Here is a 14,629-nt window from a genome sequence, read left to right on the forward strand (position 1 = left end):
TTGCCTAACGAAGCGAAAGAGTAGATCGAGGTAGCGAGCAGGCAGGGTCAAGTGTATATGTGTATCTATATGCGCGCGCGTGTATGTGTAAGCCAAAAACGAAGTATCCAGCAACGAAACAACCGTTGTATCCGTGCAGTTAAGTGCGTGCCCCTCCCAAGGAATCATCCGCTTGGTCCACGTGCGTGCTCTGGACACCAGGAAATTGCGAGTAACGCGATACTCGTCCGTTTCTGAAGCTGCAAAAGGCAAGGAAAATAGAAATAAAAAGGAAGTGGAAGCTGCAGTAACTATCGCGCGCTAAGGTCCCCGGGGTTAGCTATCCCCCCGAGCGAATGAAACACTTGTCGTTGTGAGACAGAGAGAGCGACACGGCAAAGAAAACAAGCCGTACACCCTGAAGCTCTCGGTGGTTGAATTAGAAGAAGATTAACAGAAATATAAAAGGCATTCGAAATAATTATTGCATTATAATGCTTTCGATTTAATACACCGACTCACACACGAAGACGTTCGCTCCGGCAGCAAAATCGTACAATGGCCATGACATAAGTGATATCCCGCCGCCGAATGACTCAGCAGAGGTGTGAACGGGGTACCGATTGAGTGGTAAGATCACTCAAGCGCGAATCCATCGACTTTCCATGAGAAGTGAGCGCCGCGCTACATGTTAGCGTCCCAATGCGCGCCGCGCGCCGCAACACACCGCCCGTTTATGCTAATGCGCCACCAGATAGATCGCTTTACTCCGTTGTCTTCACCGTTCTCGGTCATGCCTTCGGGGTTATTCATTCGCGTCGCCAACGACCGCGAATAAACACGGGAACGGTTTATTCGACATCGGCCGGCAATCGATGCGAACGAATGCTATCACTTTTTATCGAATTGCTGATAAGATACAAGAAACCGTTTCTGAATCACGTTTAACACATAAGTCGATGGATAGGAATATACGTTGCAAATGATTTTTATATCGGACAAATTGCTGCAACGCATGCTCCGGGTAACAGAATGTCCTCTTGATAACAAGTAAAAATTTGCAGTGGTATTAATTAATAGATATCAAACATTGGATTTCTCTTCATCTATTTGTCACAAACTGTTTATAAAAGTTTTCACTTGTGATGTTGCTATCGTGAATGAGACAATCACCAACATGATTCATCGTGGCCATTGCAGTAAATTAATCATGAGAGGGCGTCGAGCAAATCGCGAAAACATTGAATTCTCTTTTCCTTTCCTTCTCTCTCTCTCTCTCTCTCTCTCTCTCTCTCTCTCTCTCTCTCTCTCTCTCTCTCTCTCTTCCACCCTTATAACTGTATCAGCCAATTAATCGAAGTACCAGGAACCTAATAATAGTATATCTCTCGTTACTCATCGCTGCTGTCCTTACCGAGGTATAAGTAAGATGTGCTAATCTGTGACGCTTCTTCTCCTTCCTCGACGACGCCTTCCTCCTCCTCTTTCTTTTCTTCCTCTCATTCCATCTCCGAGCGAGGTGTTACCGCTGGTTTCCTCGGACAAATTCCCATCGTTACAGATCGAGCTTCGAGGAAGTCCTTGGTCTCTCTACGAGAGACTTTATTGTTGAGTGTCCTTCCCCGCGGAAGTTTCGTGCGAATATTGCCTCACCCGTACGGCCTGTCGTATTTTTTTTTCCTATTCGAGGACGTATTACGAGTTCCTAAGTGACGAGTGGCGTATTCACAAATTCATGTTTCTCCTAGATATTTCGACAAATGTATTGACCTTTTTGCGGCCTCGAGAAAGCGACGAAGGCGCGGAGTGCGACTACTGGTTCTGCCAGTGGCCTGACTTGGGTACGATTACGTAAATACTCTTACATAATTTCGACTGGTAATCTGCCTACGCATATCGGTGTCTAATATCTAAACATATCGTTCGCTGGTAATTAACCAATCGACTGTCTTAATCTCCAATAACTGTCTTGCTTCTGCATTTCGATCGATATCGATATTTGCCAGCTGGCTAGAATGGAAAGACAGATTGCTTTTTCCTTCCGAAATGCTTCTTCGACTGCTCGGAAGGGTCGAACGACTGCTGCTCGTCCATGTTTCCGCCGCGCGGTTTGCCGAGGGTGATGGCTGATAAACACGGACAGGCCTCGACGTGTACCTACGTGTCGGACGCTCGAACGTAGTCACGCGAGGAGCTGCTGCCTTTTTTTCATCCATTCTCCTCCTCTTCCTCGTCATCCTCATTCTCATCCTGTTCTGCTTTTCTTCCACCTTCACTTCCCTCACCCCTCTCTCTCTCTCTCTCTCTCTCTCTCTTATTTCTCTCTCTCTCAACTTGGTTGGTCGTTGGTCTCTTCCGCGTGCCGATTTAGACGTCTCCGCCATGAGTATCCGATTCCGATCTAAACGAGATCTCCAAAGTACGAGAAGATAACCACTCCCTCTCTTCTTCCTCCTCCTCTTCACTTTCCACCTACTATTCGCTTTCATATAGTTCTCTCCTAATGCTATAATGCGCTTCAGTATCTTAAGTGGAAAACATCTTCGAGATTGCTTATCGATTCCTCAATAATGACTAATTATTCGAGGATACGATAAACATGTTCGGTTCAAATTTATTTATTTATTAGAAGAATAGCTTGTAAAGTGCTTGTGTGTGTGTGTGTGTGCGTGTGCGTGCGCGAAGATTAAGTACGAATAAATACCTCGAAACAATTATATAACGCATATTTCGTTGATCTTACACGTAGAACGAGAAAGAAAGCTTGCAATCAGTGCAATCCTGTAAATCCCAATGCGGTTCATTTCGCGTCTTAATCCTCATTCTTCATGCCACTGGTTCGTGAAGATGACAAAGCGGAGTCAAAAGTTGACTAATCGACACGGAAGTGATCCGGTCACCGGAGAAGTTCCCATGAGGAGTTTCCGGGTGTCTCTTGGCACCGCTCGCCAATAACCAATAACCGGCGGCCGCGACCGCAGAAAATGACGCGGCGATCGGATCCATCCGGAGGATTCGCAGCAGAACCGAGTCTGTCAAGGGGCAAATTCTTCTCTTCTATCTCCTACCCCTGTGCCGCGCAACTTTCTTCCTTTTCTTCACTTCCCAGTTCCTCGATTCCACCGGATTGATTGCAAAGTCGAGCGTGAGACCTTAGTCGCCCAAAAATTGTCTCTGTATAGACGACGACTTTGCAATAGTAGTGGCAAAGAAGTGCGATTATTTTTTAACGAAATTCCATTACCGCGAAACTTGCGAATTAAAATCTCATAATACACGATAATTTCCGTCGGCCGGGCCGTAAACTTAATTTCCTCCTTCAGATCCGCGAAGCTAGATCAACGTATCACCTGTTTCCTGATTCGATCGTCGATGTACATTGCACGTCGTATATTAGAGAACTTTTAGGTTTGAAGCGGAACGAAAGGAAGGAACGGAATGAAAAATGGACGAAATGACTCTTATCGATGTTATATCGAAAGTCGATCTTATGGTACTGTTGGCGGAATTAATACCGTCATTTCATAGTGATGTAAATGGTGATTCCATCCCCGTTTGGAAATGAACGATCGGTTTACATTGATCGATCTGTATAGAGAGAATCGCCGCGTTAACACGAGAAACAAATATAAACAAATGGAAATGTTAGAAGTCTAACGGAATGATCGAAGGCGTACGCAATCGATGACTTTTATCGATGGCATTAGAGTGTGAACAAATCATGCAATGGGAGTGTATCCTTCCAGCGCCTATTTTCTGGATTAATATCGTCGTCCGATTTAAGCAGCGATGTCCATATCTATCCCCCCCCCTCTCTCTCTCTCTCTCTCTCGGAATCCTCTCGAGGATGGAAGGTGGAATCGATTTGCCGGCGAAACGCCACTTAGCGCTGCGAGTACGCGCGCACGAGTGAACGAGAACAGTGTTAAGAGCCTCAGTACGGACAGTAAAGAGGTATCGTGAAACATGATTCAGCCGACTGCGGGCCGCCTAAGTGCTTCAGTCGAAGAGCAGTGAGGCACTAGCGTCAGATTGAAGGGCAATTTGAATCCTTTGAACTAGGACTTAGGTACACGTGGTACTAGGTACGCGTGTACAGAGCCCGGCTCGGACTGAACCCGGCGTCCCACGAATCCTTTCTTCCTCTTTCTCTTCACCTGTTACCGACGTCGGTTCATTTAAATGGATTGGTAAATTGCCCGTATTTTTCCGTCCAAGAGATAAACTGTGACGATGTTCGAGAAAGTATCATTGATATTCTTTACGCGTCCGTATCTTGCAGACTATTTGTGTATTTTAGACATCTAGCTTGATTCAAAATAATTAATTCGAAGGGTAATTTTCCTCTAAGTCGTCTATTCGCATATTGCATAAAACAAACGATGTAATAAAACATACATTTCTCTTTCTCTCTTATTTTGAATTTTGGATAATAAATATTCAAATTTATCATGTTACTGGATATACTACAGTTACTATAATAGGTACATGTACTAGAGCAATCTAATTGATTAGACATTTATGCATAATCGAGATACGCTGGTTATAATTAATTTTTAAAATTTTATAGGACATTGCGAGATCAGAATTCGACGATCGCATGCAGAACAGCGAGATAAGTATTACAAGAGTACTCGAAGGATTTCAAAGTTATAGGCGCCTTGTACGATGTGAATTTCGCGATACAACAGGATCTATCTAGCCGATGATCCGCCAGACCACACGGTAACCGCCGTTTAGAAACGCTCTTCATTCCCGCGCCTCCTCTCCCGCTATTCCCCTCGCCATGTTTCTCGTCTTATAAATAGGAATCGGAATATAGGAAGCCAGGGTTGTATCGCGGCATAGTAGCCGGTCAATGAGTACCTACGATGCAGAACTGATGCGATGCGCCTACGATGGAAATAACAGCGCGTTCGGGGAAAGATAGATCGCAGGATCGAAGAAGATTGGTGCGCGCCAGGCGATGACGCGAATGTATTTCATATCCGCCCACAATCTCGCGTACACGTTGGTCCGAGGATATCGCTTCTGTCGCGAAAAGTGGACGTTGATGATACACCAAAGGATAGTAAGATAAGCTTAGGTCGCGATTTTCGACGGAGATTCGACCAAGCGAATCGATCGAAGCGAGACGTCGCCGTGACGACGGAGTCCTTAGTAAATAGGGAGTTGCGCGATCGATGTCAGATTTCTTGATAGACTGGATTTTGCGAAGCGTTCTACGAACGTTGTGAAAACGATTATTATATGGAAATTGCATAGCGCGATCGATAAACCCTTAAGCTAGTGCGTAAAAATAATGTAACTTATTTGACTGTGTAATTCGCCTATGTGATTGGCGACTTGCAAATTCAAAGTCAAATAGCAAATAGCAGTCTTTTATCTTATTCGAGCGTATTTGCCTCGTGCAAATATCCACACCGGCTCGACGTAGCGATCTAATCAAAATAAATGAAAAAATTGCGATGAATAAATTGTCAATAGACTTGCTCATTTCTCACTTCACGATCTTTTCTGAAGGATCACGCCGTTTTCAACCTCGAGAAAAAGTCAGAGCGCGGCGGAAGCAGTACGTCGCGAGAATTATTTCTAACGATGAAACGATTGGGATCGTTGCTTTACCTGTGAAGGCTCTCGTCAGGGTCGTACCACATTGTGATTGGCAACTGTAGCGGTACAAGAATCGATTAGCAATTAACTGTGCAATAACGAGAAATGAAATCGCACTGTCTGTTCAGCCTTCTTGCGTTGCCGTTGCAAAACGCAACGATGTCAATTCGGTATGCTCGCCACGTTCGCGCTATATTCAATCCTAGCTCTTATAATTAATTCGCAAGATTAGTTCGCCGCGCGCTTATTTCGTTTAAAATATCGATTGATATTGATAAAAACTGTTGTTTTTTCTATTATTTGATTTCGTTGTTGAATCATTGCGTTATTTAGCGAAGATTCTCGATTACCACGTTTAATCTTGTAAAGAAATTAATTGACAATCTACTTTTAGTCACTGGAGGAATTTTATCACGGATCTTTCGTACATATTATTCTTTTGAGCAAACTTATTGTGCTTCGCGATATGTTGCCTCCCAGCGTACAAGCGCGATATTCCTCGCCGTACTCGAGTCGAATGAGCTCAGTCGCAGAATTACCGAGAAAACTGCTCGTCATTCGGCGACTATATGAAATTTTCACGTACGTCAGGGGGCAGCCGTTCCAATTTTTATAGCAACAACGACACGACGTCACCCGCGTCGTCCTCCCTCGTCCTCCGCTTCTTCTTCCTCCGTTCTCTTTCCTGCATCTCCTCTCGTCCGACCATTCTTCGCCTCCGCTACCCTCCTTCCCGCAGTTATATTGTCGCAGTCGCGCGGCTCGCAAACATAATTACGCTGGGTTTTTATTTCCACGACTTTTTTACGTCCAGCCGCGGATGTCGGTATACCTGCTACTACCGCTGCTCGCTATCGCTGCTGCCTTTTACGACCCCGTGGTCTTTTCTCTGTCAACGTGTGTAAAGTTATTAGGGAATACCAACGAATTCGGCCACTCCTGTTTCACCACTCGTGCTCTCGCTTCGTCGTTACACATCTGCCAGATACTCACGGGGGTACATTACAGTGACAAACAATACGAACTTCAATGTGGTTTAACAACAGTTGAATACGCTGCTCCCCCCTCTCTCTCCTTTCTCTCTCTTCTCTCTCTCTCTCTCTCTCTCTCTCTCTCTCTCTCTCTCTCTCTCTCTCTCTCTCTCTCTCTCTCTCTCTCTCTCTCTCTCTCTCTCTCTCTTACTGCACTTCTCTAATGCCCGCAGAAAGTCGATAAAAGTCATCTCATCCGTTATTCTAACAAAATAGCAACACTATCGTAATTATATAATACAAGTAAAGAATTCCAATACCGTAATATGGAGAGAGAAAGAGAAGCGCCGCGGATTCGAGTCTTGCGCCGTAAGTACATTCTCGCATGCATACTGCATGTGAATGCAGCTTCGATAATTTTCTCCCATTGCATGCTATAAAATCCGTATCATCCGTATCGGCGCGGACATTTTCATTAATATCCGACGCGCAGGGCGGACATTTCGCTTGAATATTAAATGCTTTCTTCCGTTTGTCGCCCAGACGTTTTCCATGAAAAATTGAACTAGTTGTTTAGCCCGTTCGTAGCTCAACGTTGAAAATTACCACGCACGGTATATAAGGCGGTACATGCTGTATTCTTCTCAGTTCACGTTCCGCGCTCGAATATTCCGACCTCTCCTTTCAGCATGGCTTCGGGTGCCTCTTAATGAGCTATAAAATGTATTTTACACTACGTTACGTGTATCCGTGGACGTTGAGTGCAAACTCTGTGCCGAGCGTTTAAACACAAATCAAAGAATAACTATAATGCAATTTTATCGAGTACCAGTTCTCTTCTCTATAGCTATCAACGCCGTGGGTATGCGTCGAACGATTAAGTGTGACAATATTTTATTAATATCGTCACGTAATCCGTGCAATTATATTCGGACTTCATTCACTTTCGTAATATTTTTATGTTGGAATTACGTACGTTACTTTCGAGGAAGCAGCTCGTCTGATCTTGATTTATAAGCAAACGCCTGTCGTTTTAGTTTCAACCGTCCAATTCAGATCACACACCGAAGTCCTGCAGCGTGCTAACTCTAAAGCTCACCTCTCGCCACGGGAAGGGATTATTTGCGAGTGGCAGCGACGATGCACGGCGCGCGTTTCTTCCCACGAGGAATTACAGATTTTTCTCCCGCGAGCGCACGATCATAAAACCGATTTTACGGAGAGAATACTTCCCGAGGCGTTTATTGACGTTTCTATTTAATTTCCCCAGGGTAGTCGCCAATTTTCAAAAGTGTAAAGCTTAGACTGACAAGGTTTGCCTTGATGTCGGATAATTATTCTATCCATAAAACATATTAGATTCTGTAATTTTTTATTTTCCGTGCACCCTGTTACTTGTTGAACAATTGAAAATGTATATAATCGATTGAAAAGACATTTCTTTTGTTCCATTAAAAACATAATTTTTTTCAAACTGTTCATCTCATGCGCAAAATGATATAATGACATAATATCTGATAAGATTTAATTCCGTTGGAAAAGTCGAATAAAGCGGCGTGATAACTATAGCGAGCTATAGTGATAACAACACGTAATAGCATAACGATCGTGGCGGCTGTTAAGGAGCCGTGAATACGCGCAGCACGCGTGGAATCAACGAGCCATAGCGAAATACGCATGCTGCATGCATCCGACTATTGTTAGGCATCGCTAACATCGGTCTCCTATTATGCAAAGTATATCCCCCGTTGTCACTGTTATATTTAAACTTTGTCCGTATAGATGGTTCAAGCGTAACGAGGTGCCGAAATTTCTCACTCCAGTTTTCGCATCGACACGCTCAGCGCAGAACCATCATAAAAGTTTTACCGCGGATTGAATTCGATTTCTGTTCAATCGTACGCGTTTAGTGTTTTTCCTTTTGATCCTTGATATTTTGAGACGAGATGTGAGTGAGATTTTTCGTAAATGGGCCCGGACAAAGAAAAATATTTTTTCGTCCCGCACTTCCTTGTATAATTCGAGGAACAAAAGAATGTCATACTTTCCACTGAAAATAATTTGCAACCCGGCTTGACAGCCTATCATCCTAAAACCGCAATCCCGCTTATTGCACACCCGCGTGCCGGTAGGAAGGATGGGTCGGCGTACTCAGCTGTAGCCATGCCAGCCATTATCCACGTCCGGTCAACTGTTTCTAAACCCCGAAGGTAACGTTCTGTCCGGTTGGTAGCGAATATTCCGTACACTCTTCATCTTTCGTTCAAGAAACGTTTATTAAAAGATGTCCTTTTTTCGACGTCAGTACCCAAGTCCGTCCATCAATCAGACGCAACGAAACTTTCGATTCCGCTTGTCGCAAGAACAAGAGAGTGTAAACGGAGCAAAAATTGTGACTGATGGTTACCACGGAATAGAAACTAGAACTTGTCAGCGATTTTATTCGCATCTGAAGATTGACTTTAACCCGGAAGATCGACTCTATTGTGGACAGATCGACGAAACTAAATCGCGACGTACTTTCACGACGTTTCTTCGACAGGCTTTGCGGTTTCGAGCCTGCCCGATCGACGATACGGCGAATTGGAGAATCTGACTTTCGAAAGTTGATTTTCGCTCATCGTTACGTCAATCCGGAAGTGATCTCCATAATATTCCCAACCAAAGCAGAAGGAAGTTTCGAGTGGCGTTTCGTCGAGCAAGCTTGGAAACTCGGTCGGTACCGCCGTCGTCAGATTTTCGCTTTTGCCATGCTTTCTACTTCGCAGGATGATGCATTTTCGAACAATTTGCGACAATACGATGCGCTCTGGTTCGTTAACGGTCGCAAGCCAGGCGACGGAGAGGATGGAAAAGCGTGCGAGAGGCGGCTCTATCCTTTCTAGAACGCTTTAATCACTTATTTACGAGACAGAGATCGTCCAGTACTTTCCACGCAATCCGGAAAGCATACTTAAAATTTCCTACAGTCAAGGTCCTAGTTGCTCGTAACAAATGCACTTTGGCTCGCGTTTAAACACGTTCGTCATCAATTTCCCATGAGACTTACTCGACTTTTGCCCAAGTTACTCAGAATGGTCGGTAGCAGACAGGAAAATTGAAAAAAAAAAAAAAAAAAAAAATAGACGCGTGTGCAAATATCTCGCATAACGGTAAATCTCGTACAATCTCATTTGTATAATAACGATGGCGGTCGCTATCGAAATAATATCGCGACCGCTACACCGCGGCGCGAACAAAAAGCTCCGCCACCGGTTCCACCCAACTCGCTTAAATCACTTTCGTATTTATCACACACATCGTGCCGTAAATATCGCTCGCTTCGTGCAACGCGCAACGTGCGCGGCATTGCGCGCTCGAAACAGGCTAAGGATAGAACGGTACGCGGTCAACGATCGGTTTCCGGCACGGGGAGCAGCAGCCCGGCCGCGCATATAATCATCATCTAATTATTAATCCCCTTACGGAGACACGTAGGACGCCGCGCGATTTATCGTGTCAATTAATAGCGCACCTCGAGTTTTATGATAAACAGGAAGTACACTGGCGGGAGACAACGCCTGTCGTTCCTCAAATAAATTGCGCGACCGCGCCGGGATCTCGGGTGATAGCTCTTGTCGGAGCTTAAGGCTAACTCACACTCGCACGCGATAAGACGATAGATGAAGCTAGCGCGATTAAGACTGTAGAACAAACACGTATACTCGCTTTATACCGTGCTTTTGCAATGTAATAAGTATTAGCGATAATTATACACACAGATATATATTTATAAGTGGACATTAAATATTCAAATAGTAAAAATGGTAAAATGTGTGTGCATGCACGTGTTTGCACATGTATGTATATATATGTGTGTATAACAAGTAGAGAATATAATCCTTTCCTTCCCCCACCCTCTCTTTCTCTCTCTCTCTCTCTCTGCCCTTCCTCCTCTTTTAGCTCCGCTATATCTCTAATACGCGATAATAGTGCACGCATACAGATGCTTCTAAATTGCACAAATTGCCTTGAAATTGATTTAAGGTTCTTACGCTCTTCCGGTACAACGTCGAAATGTGACCAGATGCGTTTCGCCGTGCTCACTTGCGCCACGATTACTCAGATATATGAGAAATACTTTACAGTTTAGCGCTTCTTGCGTGGCGCACAGCAATGCGGCGCGTGTCATGCGCTGCTTTTTGCGACAATCCGGTACGTTGCAGTTGGTCGCTTCCGCGTGCGAGTGCTACCTTGGAAAAATTCACTCGAGTCGACGGGGTTAAAACAACGGATTAACCGAGCGTTTACTTATTTCACGCCGTGACTAAACGAATTGAACAAGATACTTGCAGGTATTTGCCGAGAAAGACACAATTTTTTTCAATTAGATATATCGAAACTATTCTGAGGGATGACGAATTGTGAATTGACCTTTAGGATGCCACGGATCGCTTGGAAAAGCGCGACGCACGAGCATGAGATAGTGGACCGAAATAAAAGAAGAGCGAGACGAGGACGAGAAGAGGGAAAAATGTTGGCCGAGGCGGCATTACTCGGAGCGTCACGCGAGCCCGTGATTGGAGCGTGGCGCATTAGTAACCTGTTTGTTGCTCGATAAAACAGCCATCGTCTTAAGATTTACTAGATTTATAGACCGGTCATAGAGCGATCCTGTGCGTTGCACTAAGCAGATCGGCCTGCTGGCTGGCCGGTCTCCGTGCTTGAGATCGTGTAGTTAGGTGCTTAGGATACCTAGGCACACACAGGATGAACGTGTGCATGGCTACGTACGCGAGGGTACCTACACCGCTAACATAAGTTCTACATTGATCTTGCGCGACCTACGAAAGATCGATCCGATCACTGATTGCGAGCGCTCGGTTAATCGTACGTAATGTTAAAGGCTTGCCTTTAGAATTAAGTAATAACCGCCTTTACTCGCTGCCTCGCGATCGTCTGCGCCCGTCCTTGCTACCTTGGATTTTCCGCAAACTCGTCTTTAAGTCGCGGAACCGCCTATTTGATGCCCGCTCGCATCGTGCATCACGTACGATCGAGTATGCATCGCGGTACGATTTTCGAGTTCGCGGAAATAGGCGTTTAGCGATGTTCTTCGCCGATTTTAGATATCCTTACTGCGAGAGGATGAGGGCCGCATCCTTTAGAGTTTAGACGCAAGTATAAAGTCGTGACGTGAGTCGTAGGATAAAAAAAAATTCGAAACTTCAGTCGGAAATCATATGCCATACAATTTACGCGAAAAATGCGAGCCGGACAATAAATCAGCATTCCTGGTACTTGGGCGTCATCGCGCTTCCAGTGGAAGTTGCCAACTTAGATATTTCGCCAAGTGCTTTTTCCATTTCTCGATCGAAACGTCGATAAATCGCCGCACGTACTCGTTCACTAGCAAGTAACTATGGGAATAACTGGGGAATCTCTCTCGCGAAGGGCCGTAGGACGCATTGAAATTCCGCTCCCCGAGTCAAAGAACGGGCCGACCGGGAGCTTCTTTCAGATGAGATGATGACCGGCCGAAGGCGAGGGGTTAAGTTGGAAGGGGCAGGACGGGAAAAAGCCTAAGAGGCTCGAATGGTATTCCGGATCAATTAACCGAACGGCGCGGAGGTTAACGCGGATATGAAAAGGGACGACGGCGTTACTAAGCCGGGTGAACGAGGCCTCCGGTATGCGTGTACAACGCAAATGGTAGGCCTCGCGGAGGGAACGCTCGTAAGCCGCATGAGACGTCGGGTAATTCTATCGAGAGTGGTTTATCGTGCGAACGCACGAAGGAGGAAATAGATTGTCACTTGCGATGAACGTAAAACCCGGAAATGACTGCCGGCCCTTATCGCGTTTTACAATTAATCGATGTGTTCTGTTCTCCCGTATCATCTTAATATGTATAGAAGTTAGAGCTCAATTTTTTTCCGTATCATTGCTTTTACACAGAGATATATGTAGATTGGCAGAGAAGTAGAAAATTTGAAAATGTGTGAATCTTTGAAATGTGCTGCAAACGTGGTTGACAGTCCTCGGTGAACGTGCGGTCAGCGAGCGGCACGTCAAACGTCTATAACACCATCGCGGAGCCGTTTATCATGTGAACACAAACGAGATTGTCACCTGCACACGCGTGAGCACGCGCCCCCGTGCTCCCTACGTTCCATTCCTACACCAGGTGTCCGCCTTTACTCGATAGAATCTCGATCTTTATCCGTCGCTTAGAGAGCAAAAAGAACACTTATTTGAAATTCACGGTGGTAGTACACTCCAAACATGTCCCGATAAAATTCTGGGCACGATCGAGTCGCGATCGAAGTATCTATGTTTATATAGCGCTTGCTTTTTGCCATAAGAAGTAACAGACTCATACTTTGAAGATATTATCATATTGTTCATTTGTATGTGAGAGAGTTTTCTCTTTCTTTTTCTTTCCCTTTTAAAAAATTTTCAATTTTTCACACAAAAGAGAATTTTAATTTAGGTATTAGCGACATACGCTCACACCCGGTATATATGTAACGCGGATTTACACACGGATATATTTGCTAAGCGGTCGCATTCTCAGTTACACGTGCATGCTATTTGCCACCTAAGTCCACCTATCACCTGTATCGGGTAAGACACTGCCGCTATTGTTCGCGATACGCGGATCTATTCACCGCGAAATATCGTAATCCATACACTTTCGCGATGTATCCGAGTGATACTAAAACTAAACCATACGTAACATTTGGTCAAATTTTTAAGAAATTGAATATTTTTGCAAATAAAAATAATCATGATTAATTAATAATTTTACATGACGCGAAGATTAATCGATTGACCGATCACGTCATTTTTGCGCCTTCTTCTTGAGGCATCTCCAATTATCGCAACAGCGTTAATATACGCAATCGTAATTGGATCAAAATCGAGAAGCGAGTAAATTTGCAGAAAATCCCCCTACATGCGACACATTGACGCTATAAATCAAGACGGTACAACGTAATATCGCTCAAAAACAGCCGTGAGCTCGTAGCATTTTGAAATATATGTACGGCGTCCCGCGAGCGCGGAAGCTGGGGATTACAAGCGGTCGTCTTTATCGGGCCAACTTATCATAGACTTTTGTGAGTCGAGGCGGTTATATGCAGATAAAGTCGCCTGTTTATGTTCCTCTCTTTTCTTTTTTCTTTCTCCCTTCTCACTTCTCATTGTTTTTATAGCATTCGTAGTGTGGTCGGGATCTTACCGTAAGACCCTTTTCTGGCGAACGTCTCAGCCAGCGGGTGTCACTTTAACGTAAGCTGTGTAACATTGCTAAAACGGCGATTCGAGTTAGTTTCAATATTCGATCTAGAGATCCCGTATGTATGTTGAAAATCTCCAACATTGTACGTTATGTATGATGTTCACAAATTTTATTGTACACATTACGTCGTTACATAACATACGGTTAATCACTCATCGTTTTTTAATTCTTGTATGCATATCTCTAAAATTCTAAAAATTACCTATTAATGTGCGAAACGTTTCCAATTTATTTATCGATAAAAAGTAAAATAAAAATACATTTTTCCAATGTCCTTTTTTAAGATTTGTACTGATAAATTTGGTTAGATATTAAAAGACGAAATGTGCAAATTTCTTGATCGACGAAAATGACGTAATTGACATAAATACACATACAGTTGTATTCTACGAGAATACCAACGCGAACGGCCACGGCAGTCTCGGGCGCTCCGTAACTATCCGCCTATGAAGCCAATCAGCACAATTTGCAAGCAAGGAACTTCTTAAAACGTCGGTGCATCGGTGCATGCCGCTCGGGGGCACATGGACACGGAACTCTCCGGTTGCTGTAATCCCGCTTCTGGACTCTCGCGGCGAAATCATCCGCATTATCCGCTGGCGCACGGCGAGATTATGATAATTTCTAACGTCGGGGTCCGGGAGTGGACGCGAATTCTTGCGTCGTGCGGAACGACCGATATATCAATGTTGCCGCAGCAACGGATCAACGTTAGTGATAAACCAGCGGCAGGACTCGCGGCGGCCAACGATAATCGGAAGTTGAGTGTATCGACGTTCCGCCT

General features: G+C 44.6%; 2 protein-coding genes across 4 annotated transcripts in view; one reads left to right on the plus strand and one right to left on the minus strand.

Moving 5' to 3' along the window:
* Nucleotides 1–14,629, plus strand: part of LOC143904159 (uncharacterized) — a 157,133-nt gene that overhangs the window by 76,566 nt on the left and 65,938 nt on the right. The window lies entirely within an intron of this gene.
* The window catches only part of Sv (paired box protein shaven), a 119,912-nt gene that overhangs the window by 62,958 nt on the left and 42,325 nt on the right, over nt 1–14,629 (minus strand). The gene's annotated exons all lie outside the window — the stretch shown is intronic.

This window comes from Temnothorax americanus, unplaced genomic scaffold (assembly GCF_048541705.1).
Source record: "Temnothorax americanus isolate GAGA-0224 unplaced genomic scaffold, ASM4854170v1 Scaffold5, whole genome shotgun sequence".
In the NCBI taxonomy this organism is placed as follows: domain Eukaryota; kingdom Metazoa; phylum Arthropoda; class Insecta; order Hymenoptera; family Formicidae; genus Temnothorax; species Temnothorax americanus.